Genomic DNA, 11,411 nt, shown 5'->3' on the forward strand with positions numbered 1-11,411 from the left:
GACAAACAACCACCCACACTCACACTCATACCTAAGGGCAATTTAGAGTGTCCAATCAGCTTACCATGCATGTCTTTGGAATGTGGGAGGAAACCAGAGTACCCAGAGAAAACCCACATAGGCCCAGGGAGAACATGCAAACTCCACTCAGGTGGACCGACCTGGATTTGAACCCAGGACCCCCACCGTGAGGCCGATGCGCCAACCACTCAGCCGCCAGTTGGGACTGAATGAAAATATCAGCAAGCGATTGGCATTATATTACAGTACAGTTGTACAACAACACAAACTACCACCATTTTCCTTTAAATTATTACCCTTCTGATACAGATAATAAGACTGAAAATGATAAAAGGCAGCATAGTTTGTAAAGCAGTTGGTTATCTCCTTGTGGTTCAAGCTGCCTTGGTGTTGTGACTAATAATTTGGACAAATCAAAGGTAATAATCCTAGCTAGGCATGGATTAAAGGTTCAGTGTATAATGATCATTCAAAAATTCACAGTTGTCAGGATACTGCAAGTGATATAACCACAACAAACTCAGTTTCAGTGACCATATATCGTTCCTTGCCCAATATGTCGTTGTGTGCAAAGATTTAATGATCTTTTCAAACTTTCTCCAGTTTCATACAACTCATAATTGAAGAAAAAAAGTTTTCAAAGTGTTGGTTGACTTGAAAAGTGGATGCGGGTAGATGAGAAATGCTTCAATTTAGTCTCTCGTGATTGAAGGCAGATGCATTTGAAGTGTGAGCTTTGTCATAGACATGGTGGCGATCAAATCCTGAGAGGCAATGCAAGACGTGACTTTGGGGGCTGGCTTTTGCATCTTGTTTTGATGTGATGCTAGTCCTTTATGCAGGTGGGCCCTCAACTGGGAAGCCGTTCCTCGTTAGACACTGTGGGTGTTTACATGGCACCCCCTGCTATGCCCTATTCTAACCTTGCGTGCTATCAAATTCTCACCACATTTTTACCACCTTAAGTTGTTCCCTCCCCTCCTCAAGCAGCACGTGCCCCTTCTTAGTGCCAACATACCCCCATCCTCCGTCTCCCCTCCCAGTCACCCCCTTCCACTCGTTTTTTCCCACGCCCGCCTTTTTGTCAGCACGCAGTGGGAGTGGTATCAACGCACGTGCCGCTTTTTAGTGCCAACAAGATCCCCTGTGGCCCACTGCCCCCCTCGCCACCATCTTCCTGTACTTGCACCCCCAATGATGTTTTACCCCACCTCCCTTCCTCTCCTTTGCAGTGTTCCCTCATTGCTATGTAAGGGGGGGAAGCCAGACTACTTTGCATATGGATGTTTAGTCTTTTGTGGCAGGCGGGGCTGCATGTGAATATGCAAAATGGTCATAGGAAGCATTTTGTACGGTGATGAGGAAGGGGAGAGGGCGGCACTTGGGAAAAAATAAAGGCTTGTGTTTGTGCGCTTGTCTGTTCATGTGTGGTTTCCGACAGATTTGTTCCGGCGGTGGTTGGCGGAAGAAGGGATGCCACAAGAACCAACGTGGCACTGGAATACCATCTTCGGCAGCCATCATTTCAACATGGAGGGATAGTTATCGCCAATGGCCTTCTATTCTGTGTGAGAACAACGCTTGGGTAGTTCTGCTTTTTCTTCCTTAAATTCATCGTTATTGTAAATCCACAGCGTCAAGACGACAAATCAGCAGCACATTAAGAAGAAAGGAACAGGGAAGTATGTTTTACGTCCCCCTCCTTGTTGCAAGGTTTCCTTCTCTCCTACTTATCTGTGGCAGAGAGCCAATGGTTCATTGTAATTGGCCGTTGTCATCATAGAGATGACACGCAGTCAGCACTCTGAATATCATTAGCGCCTTTGCATACCTCCGCTCTTTTGTCTTTTTCCCATGCTTTGCTTCTGTTCCTTTATTCCAAAGGCTCGTTTCGCGGTAAAATATTCCAAAAGGTAATAATCATCCACAAGGCAGGCGCATCAATATGCGAAGAAAGGCATAATGGGGAATGGAGGTGCATGTCTGATTAGCGCTTTTTTCCACTCATTACCTCCAGCACAAATGTAGAAGAATCTCTTGAGTATGTGGAAGGAATGACAGTACTTGTACGATTAAATTTAACACTCCTTACGTTGGACTCCATTGTTCATCACTGCACTCCATCGCTTGTTTGCATAAATCATCCATTCCATGGGGAGAATAATTTCTCTTAATTCTTCTCTGCAGTGCTTGCCTTCTGATCCGCTACAAAAAAAGAAAGACCTAGACATTTAATTTGCATTCTCCGCATAATGACAAGGCGTCAGTTGTAGACCACCTAATTACCAGGTCCTCCAGTCCCTCTCGCTCTCTCTCATTCTAGAGCGTTCGCTTTTTAACTCTTGCTCACCCATTTGCCATTGCTTCTTCTTTAGAGGAAACCCTTGTCACATTTGGCGTTATTCATCTGGAAGGGCACAAAAAACAAGCGTATCAATGCAATGAGAGACGGTTCGTTTGGCTTCGTTTACTCCCCGTCTGTGTTTATTGGCTAATTTGCAGCTCCTCTTGCTCGCGCCGCTCCTTACCTACCCGCTTTGTCTTTGGAATTTACAAAATCATACAAAAAAAATCAATACTTAATTGATTATTCGCTTTCCTGCAGCTCCCAACAACCGGCGAGTGGATGTTCGTGTTAAATCCAAGTGTGCACGTTTGACTCTCTGCTATATCCACTGGCATTCCCAAAGCTTTTGTGGAAGAGAGCGGATGGAGTGCCAGGGAGCTCCGAGAGAAGCAGTGCAGCATCTAAGTGTGTGCGTATGTGTGTGCATGTGCAGGAGATGTACCAAGGTCCGCTTAAACACACCCAAAGCCAAAGAAGTTACAAGACCTGGTGACGAGTTACTTCTCAACCCTTTCGCTCAAAAGGAAACAGCCATCTAGGTAACAACAATTCTGTGGGCACGGAAAGTACTGCAGGTTCCTGGCAGTATGTGGTATGCGGTATCCTTGCCTCTCTTAACCACCCTTTTTTTCAGTCCAAACTTCAACAATAAAGCTGGGCAACATGCCACCTGGACCCTTTCGAGGACTGGATGGCAAAGTGGGCGTTGAATGAAGGTCGAGAGGAAGGGGACGAGTAGGAGGAGGAGATAGAGAGGGGCAAGGGGTACTTGGTGCCCGGTCTCTTATATGGAAAAAGGATGGCAGACACGCAATGAAAGTAACTGTATTTCAATTTGGTTTAAAGGAGGATGAGGAGGGGGAAGCCAGATGGCAGAGTTGGCCTGGTGCCAAGGATACGAAAACATGACAACACAAGGGATATCACTCACTTCCCCCCGCCCCTTTGACACACTTGTTGCTGCTATTCATGTGGAAGAATGACATAGCTGGAATTGCCTTATCCTGAATTTAACTTCTGTGATAATGCCTGACTGGTATATTGTTTTTAAAAATCATTGAATGCATCAATACCACTAAATGTACACAATTCATTGAGTCAGAGGGCCTACAGCATAATGCGTGTCTGGCCCCAAATTGACCTCCCATCTATAACATGCAGCAAAAGGCCAAATATTGACTCCTCCATGCTTCTGGTCTTGTCTGTCAAAAAAAAATGTATGCTTCAACCAACTTTAACCTTTGTTTGACCACAGAGGAATTATGTTCATCATATTTGTAATAAAAAATAAAGCTGATGTTTCATTATTGTTCAGGCTTCTTCTCGTCATGTCTTTGTGTGGATCTTTCTTTTAATACATACGGATAACCAACAGGGGTGGCCCGGTGGAGCGAGTGGTTACCGCGTTGGCCTCAGTGCTCTGGGGTACTGGTTCGAATCCAGGTCGTGTCCACCTGTGTGGAGTTAGCATGTTCTGTGTGGGTTTCCTCCGGGGTACTCCGGTTTCCTCCCACATTCCAAAAACATGCATGGTAGACTGATTGGACACTCTAAATTGCCCCTAGGTATGGGTGTGAGTGTGTATGGTTGTTCGTCTCCTTATGCGCTGCGAGTTAGCATGTTCTGTGTGGGTTTCCTCCGGGGTATTCCGGTTTCCTCCCACATTCCAAAAACATGCATGGTAGGCTGATTGGACACTCTAAATTGCCCCTAGGTATGGATGTGAGTGTGTATGGTTGTCCGTCTCCTATGCGCTGCGATCGGCTATCCACCGATTCAGGGTGTCGCCCGCCGACAGCTGGATTGGCTCCAGCGCCCCCCGTGACCCTAATGAAGATAAAGCGGTTCAGAAAATGAGATGAGATGAGATAACCAACAGCATGTTGTTAGTGTCTGTAAAGGTGTCAGTCAAGCAATTTTTTTAAGCAAGCTAGAAATTCAAAATTCCACATGAAATGTTAACGTCAGTTTTTACTTAATAAGGATTTGTTGTAAATGACATTTTTACCCAGAAACGGCCATACCATTGTTAAAACAATCATGTTTCTTTATTTGCATGATTGGCAGTAAAATGTAATGTTAGAGAACATTGTCAGAAGCTCTGTTATGTGTAGATAAAGACAACTCATTTAATCATCCACTATGTGTTTAGCTAGTCTGACAGAGGATAGGAATCAAGCATGCATTTATATAAGAACAATTATAGCCTGAAAATTGAGTTGCAGAAAGGCGGAAATAAGAGCTACGATTTGACTTGCGGATCAGGCTATGCATATCTGCATGCTAATTACATAGTGAGAAGGGGGCAGAGTAGAAATCGCCCTCACTTGCCTCTATGCGCCAGACAGAGTAAGGACGAGGGAGGGAAGACATTGCAGACACGAGCAACAAACGAGGGGACGGGTGGCGCAACAAACGGACAAACAAACGAAGAAATCAAAGGGACATGTAAATAAGACGAGCAATTAATTTGCCATCAGCCTTTCTTCTACATCACTTGGTGCTCTCTGGAAACAAAGCGACGCATTGAAGTGGCAGAAAGAAGACGAAAAAAGCGATTGGAGTGGCACTGAAGGCGGACATCTAAAAATTAAAATTATTGATTTATTTTAAGGTTGCTTTGGGGGGTTGCAGATCGTTTTTTAAGGATGTAATTAGTGCGGACTGGGACAACGGCTAGGATGATAATAGATGACGATGGAATTCATGATGGCGGTCGTCCATTAATCTCCATCTCAGAGGAGCAGGATATTAAAAAATTATAATTGGAGAGACGCGAGTAATCTAGACGGTGTGTGTTTATGTTTGATGGTGGGACGCTGCACTACGATGCTTTTTCAATAATTGCAACCAAGGGGGAATCGTTTGGACAATCATCAATTGAATTCCTTTGCTATTCTGAATTATGCTGTGTTCAGCATACAAACTTGCATGTAGTGTCAGTCTGTGTGTACATATACAGTACAACTATATTTGTGTATGTTCAAAAGTTAAAAGTTAAAGTTAACATCTATGGTAAAAAAGCTATGGTTCTTTTTGATTTTGCATGTTTTTTTTGTTTTTGTATTGCCACCTGCTACGGTATTGCACATTGTAAAAAAATATGTATGATAGATAACTGTAAATTTGAAATACAATAAAATCAGGTTTAAACTCATTTTCTTTTTATTATTCCTTAATAAGAAAACACGCTTTCCAAGGAACTTTCATCCCCATGGAGTGCTGTGATGTCATCAATGACAGTCTTGAATCGGCACATCTACTCAGATTAAATTCAACCATGACAGTCCAATACTGTGCTTATCAATAGATACACAACCTTGCATAACTTGCTGTGGCACTGGAAATAGATTGGGGAAATTTTACTGTGTCATCTACTTAATGTTACAAATTGCCTCTGTGTAGCCACTGTTATGTGCGCACACGTCCGTGTGTATGGGTATGACGTAAGCATGTATGGCGTTAATGCATATGTTCCTGTAATGTGTCTATGTAGTCACTTTGCATGATTGGGAACTGTCCTTGAATTAGTAAGATGAAAGTGCAACCCCCCATGCACATAAACACTCATTCATCTCTACATGGAAGTGGTGGCATACACAAACAGAACACACTCATACATAAAATATATGGCAACAGTTTCACCTATGTTAATTCATAGTTCATTGTAAAAAGACAATACCACTGCCCAGTGTTGCATGCTTTGTGTGTGCCTGTGGTAATGTGATCAAGTTAATGGCCTGGTGGTGGGACTAGTCATTAAAGGAGGATATTAAGGCAGGAGGCTGTTTTTTATATGCATGAAAGAGTGATGTATGAGGTCACACTTACTTGATGTCATCACTCATGCACACTTCCACACACACGCAAATAACCAGATTTTCCAGAAAAGGATAAAACACTTTACCTTCTTTCTTTTGTTCTTTTGTGTTCAAATTCATTTTGGGTTTTTTTCTTCATACCACCAGATGGTAAATGGTTATTTCTCTTAACTTCAATTCCCACTCAGAGGATGTGACTCACTGGCCATAAGCTTAGGGTGTTTTCTGCCTGTCAGATGCTCCAGCACCCTGCGACCCTGACAAGGATGAAAGCTCAATTATAGCGATTGCAGTCTGTTTGCTTTCACGACATCGTAGGTATTCTCAAGCATACTAATCAATCTGACAAATTTCACTGCCCGTGAAACGTTTACGACCTAACGGATCTAATCGTAGTCATGTGATGCACAAGTCAATTTTTTTCCCAGACGTCGCGGCCCGTCTGTAATGTGATTGACACAGTACTCTCATTCTGGAGATTAAGTTTAGCACTGATAAAATAAATAAATAACTTTTTTTCATGAGCTTGTAACATCCCCATGCAGATAAAAAGACACACGTAATATTTTCAATTTAATTCTTTGTTTTGTGATAAAACAACAAAAATCAAAGGTTGTACTTATCGTTTATTCAAAAGTGGTAGTCAAAGTGGGATGAGCCACCTTCATGTTTTTGAAGCAAGAAATACAATGTTTATGGTTAATTTTAATGTAATGGGATTGATTATAGTAAATTAGTGGTTGAGAACTGCATTGGTATATTTCTGAAAATACTGTAAATTGAGGCCAGTTATAGAGTCGTTTGAGTTTGACTGACTGAATTCAGAGTTGGATGTCATAAAAAGCGATGTTTTCCCATTCAGCACTCTGGTGATGAGTGGGCATGGAAGAAGCACAAAGTGGGCAGGTACTTGCATAATCAGGGCATACTGTTACGTCACACCATCACTGATTTCAAATCTGCTCATTTGCAATGAAGTTTACTTCCAAATCAATGCAAATGATGACATATGACAAACAAAATACTATAGATTACAAACTTACTCTTTACCCGTCACATTTTGGCCCACAGCATTTTATCAATGAAATAGTGGAAAAATCGAAATCCCATTTTATGTTTGTGTCAACGTCTCAAAATTTTCATTTCACCTTGAAATGCACAGCCAAATATGGCCAAATAGGCGAGGGACACCGAATTGGTTGTCAGCCAATCGCAGGGCACAATGAAACGGACAACCACTAACGCTCACAATCACACCACCACCGAGTGGGAATCGAACCCAGGGTGCCTAGACCGAAGTCAGGAAGGAAAACCACTGTATCATCAGGGGGGGCAGGATTTATGTTATAATCTGCAATATCTACGTACAATTCTATTAAGAAAAAGCATGCAAGCTCTACATATGCGTAAGATGATTGCAACCAACACCTTTTTCCTGGTCTGTAGTCTCACCTTGTAACAACTGAACATAGATACAGCCAATACAACCAGTAGTCAGGATTTGGACGTCTTTAGAATTGCAGTGTTGGTGAAGCAGAGCATGGCCACATGACTGCAAACGTGATTGCTGATTCTGAAAGCAGCACTAGACTCTGAGGCGGAGATTATTATGAATTTGGTCATTGGCAATGAGGACACTACAGCGGAGGGGAAAACAAATATTAGCCCCCCTTCAGTGGCAAGTCCAGTGTGAGCTATTTTCCATTTTAATGCATTTATGTGCGTATAAGTGAAAACGAGATGAGGTTTGTCTTTTTTCTGCGTGTGTGTGTGCGCTTGTATGTGTGTGTTATTCAGCAAACTCAGATTTACATTTTCCTTGCAGTGGCTGGGAAATGTTTTTAGACGTGGACAGCGTGACTGCAATAATATAAGGTTTCCTCTCGCACACTGAGACCATCACACTAGGCACACATTATTTTGTACAGCACCTAAAATGTGAGTACAGAGGTAGTTCTACTTAAGAAAGAGTAAGGTTACTAATAATAGAAGCAAAAAAAAAACAAGGTCAATGTCATGACTTATTAAAGAGTGCATTCCATGAAAAACCATTCATGTACTCAGCGATGATCTGTTTTTGGACAGCAAAGTTACAAGGGCATTTATAAAAAAAAATAACATATTGTTAGTAATAACAATTACCCTTCACTTCACTTGAGTCTGGGACCCTAATAGGCGTGTTGCTTTAGCATCACATGCACTGACTGCAAAACAAAATGAAACTCTTGAAAAGTAAGATGAGAAGATGTTTGAAGAACACATAAAAAGAGTAAAGGAAAAAAAGAGGCTGGTGGCATTTCTTGATTTCATTGTGGAAAGGAAAGGAGTACATCATAAACAAATGAGGCGACATCAACGTTTTAACTGACAAGATATAGTGATTGCATATTTGTTATTACAGTTTGTGTTGAGCCCATTTGGGTTACTTTATGATCAAGGCGGTTGGCCTATTTCTAGCCTTCTGTCAGCTTTATTTACTGTTTGCATATTACTCACCATGCTTCAGCATGTTTCTGTATTTGTACAACAAACTGTGTAAGAGTGATGAAGAAGCCAAATATAAATTATTGTTGCAAGTTCTTTAAGCTATCGGAAAATAAATGTTTTTCTCTCTCCAAATAATAGAAAATAATTTCTTAAATCCAGCCTCCCTCTACTCTAAACATTAATTTGTACAGAAAATTATATTGTAAATGAAAAAGTATCTTGTATTGTAGCTTGTATGCCAAGTAATCATTCCAAAACTTTACTAATTAACTTAATGGAAAGGTGGTGTAATATATTTGTGCATTGCCTGTATGTCCACAAAGACTATTGGGGCAAAAGAAGGAAGATGGTTGTACAACGGCTATTTATAGAATAAGATTATTATGAAAAAGTTCAATGTTTGTTGCCAGTAACTTCAGAATTTGAAACACTATATAAAATCAAATATTTAAAGCCTTTGTGTTTTTAATTTAACTAGAATTCTGTATCTCCAAAACTAAAAAATCTCACAAAACACCAATTGAAAAACACAATTTTATGCACAAGTGTCAGGCTAATATTCATTTTTATTTAGTACTTACTACTTGGTTGGGCTTGGTGTACGAAGTTTAGCAGGGTGTAGGAGGAGTGGATCCTAGGTTGCTTCGATAGCTGCATCCTGGTCATCGAAATAGTTGAGTGTGTCAGGCTAATATTCATTTTTATTTAGTACTTACTACTTGGTTGTGCTTGGTGTATGACGTTTGGCAGGGTGTAGGAGGAGTGGATCCTAGGTTGCTTCGATAGCTGCAGCCTGGTCATCGAAATAGTTGAGTCTGATGTCTCATTATTTTCTTGAAATCAGTAAATAGATTTTCCACGGGGAGTCATGGGAGGTTGCTGAACAGGAAAACAGAGTCACAACATGGTCATTTAACCTGTTTTTTTTAACCTTTTGTTAAGGTGCACATAATAATTATAATGAAAACAATGTTTGAGTTAAAATTAAAAATTAGAAATCTAATCAGTGCATTGGTGGCTTAGAACTGCCAGTCTAGTAAAATTTTCCTACACAGTAATATATTTCATACATGCCTCTATATATTTAAAACCAGCACCTGCGGATTTTGGATGTGCTACAGCTAAACATTTTGTCATTTTAAGGTTAACAGAGCGTATTGATTTTCATAGGTTTGACTCCAAATAGTATGATGTCTTCTTAGTAGCACTGATTAAACCCTTGAACCCATTTTGGTCCTTATGTGTGCTGATGGCACTACAGAAAAGTGCGAGGCCAGTGTAATCACCTTGGTTATAATTCTAGATCACCTTGAAAGAGAATCTTGGTTTTAATGATTTTTTTTGTCAAATAAATTAAAAAATGTTACCATGTATAAATAACCAGCAATCAGTGTTATCATCTTTTTATGTGGAAGGGACACAGTATGTCAACATGGGAATTGAATTTTGCTGCAACTATAGAGGAAGGCATCACGGCTCCATTCACACACACACAAACACGGACATACATCTTGCCCAGGTCCCCAAAGCTAATTAAAGTGAAGGTAGGCAAGCTGAGATGTGATAACTCTGTGAATCATGTAGAATAGTTGTAATGGGTGACCTTTCTTTCAGTGCGGGTGCAGCGGGCAGAAATCTCATTTGAGAGTAAGGCAGTCCAATTTGCTGCAGCGAAGCAGGTGTCAAAGTCTCACACAGGCAGAAAAACATCCCTCGGTGCATTCTGTTTTGTCTGAGATCACATGACGACGTTCCGAGGGAAAATGCAAAAAAACAGCAAGCCAACTCCATCCAAGAGCTTATACTTAATATTCCTGGACATGCAACAGTCCTCTTCTCTTCTTCTCAAGTTACTAAAAAGAAAAGAGATTTCTGTCCCTCTGTTTTTGTGTATAGGCAGGATTATGCAATGAAATTTTGTGATTAGAGCAAACATGGGAATTATAAACACAGCCCATCTTCATTAGGCTTGAGGCCAGATATTACTGGGCTGGACAGCCTGGAATGTTTGGTCGTCCATTTAGCCAAAGGCAGGAGCAGAAGGGCTGCTGTGCAGGGCTCCAACACGCTTTGATCCTGTGCAAATGTGTGTGAGTGTGTGTGTGGGGTGTGTGTGTGTGCCTCCAATGTAATTTCACAACCCAAGTGCACCAGCTGGTCCACGTTAAACTTCCAAGGTAACCATGGCGCCCTGCGGCTGGTGCAGAGTGTGTGAGTGTGTACGTGCATGATAACATGTGGAATACGTTTGGATGTGCTATCCACCCTTCAACCCCGCGAGCCCCCTCTCCCCAGCTCACCTCCCTTCGCCCCCTTGGCTTTGACTTTTAAGAAGTCTGAACACTGAGCTTTCGCCTCAATCAGGTAAACAAGATATGGGTCAGTGATTAGATATGATATAAACATTCACTTGACCATCACTATGTGAGGGTGATCGTACTGTATATTCTCCTGACCAATGAGCACCTGGAATTTTTGTGTATCGCTTTCATATGTCATTTTCAGTATCACTAACTTTTATGTAAATACTGATTTGGGTGGTCTGCCAAGAACATGGTTTGGGGAAAGAAACATTGATAAGTACAATAAACACAAGACCAAAGTTAGGCACCCACATTATACTTCATACGCAAATCAATTACAGTAATATTTGTAGTGTTTTCATACACAACTCAAATGGCTGATAGAGATTCATTCCAAACCATAACATTTTAAAGTTTTGTTATGAAGGAGTG

General features: G+C 41.2%; 2 long non-coding RNA genes across 3 annotated transcripts; one reads left to right on the plus strand and one right to left on the minus strand.

Annotated features, from left to right (window-relative positions):
- Positions 1 to 1,620: 1,620 nt before the first annotated feature.
- LOC144091961 (uncharacterized) lies at positions 1,621 to 3,675 on the plus strand. The gene is made up of 2 exons (XR_013305943.1): positions 1,621 to 2,907; positions 3,003 to 3,675. It is a non-coding gene; the product is annotated as an uncharacterized LOC144091961 (long non-coding RNA).
- On the minus strand, positions 1,621 to 9,552 carry LOC144091960 (uncharacterized). 2 transcript variants are annotated; one of them, XR_013305942.1, is made up of 5 exons: positions 9,396 to 9,552; positions 8,332 to 8,393; positions 7,642 to 7,826; positions 6,276 to 6,446; positions 1,621 to 2,428 (listed from the first exon to the last, which is right to left on the minus strand). It is a non-coding gene; the product is annotated as an uncharacterized LOC144091960 (long non-coding RNA). The 2 variants fall into 2 exon arrangements; XR_013305941.1 differs by lacking the exons at positions 7,642 to 7,826; positions 8,332 to 8,393 and adding an exon at positions 9,258 to 9,334 and having other exon boundaries at positions 9,393 to 9,552.
- Positions 9,553 to 11,411: the final 1,859 nt, after the last annotated feature.

This window comes from Stigmatopora argus, chromosome 17 (assembly GCF_051989625.1).
Source record: "Stigmatopora argus isolate UIUO_Sarg chromosome 17, RoL_Sarg_1.0, whole genome shotgun sequence".
Lineage (NCBI taxonomy): Eukaryota > Metazoa > Chordata > Actinopteri > Syngnathiformes > Syngnathidae > Stigmatopora > Stigmatopora argus.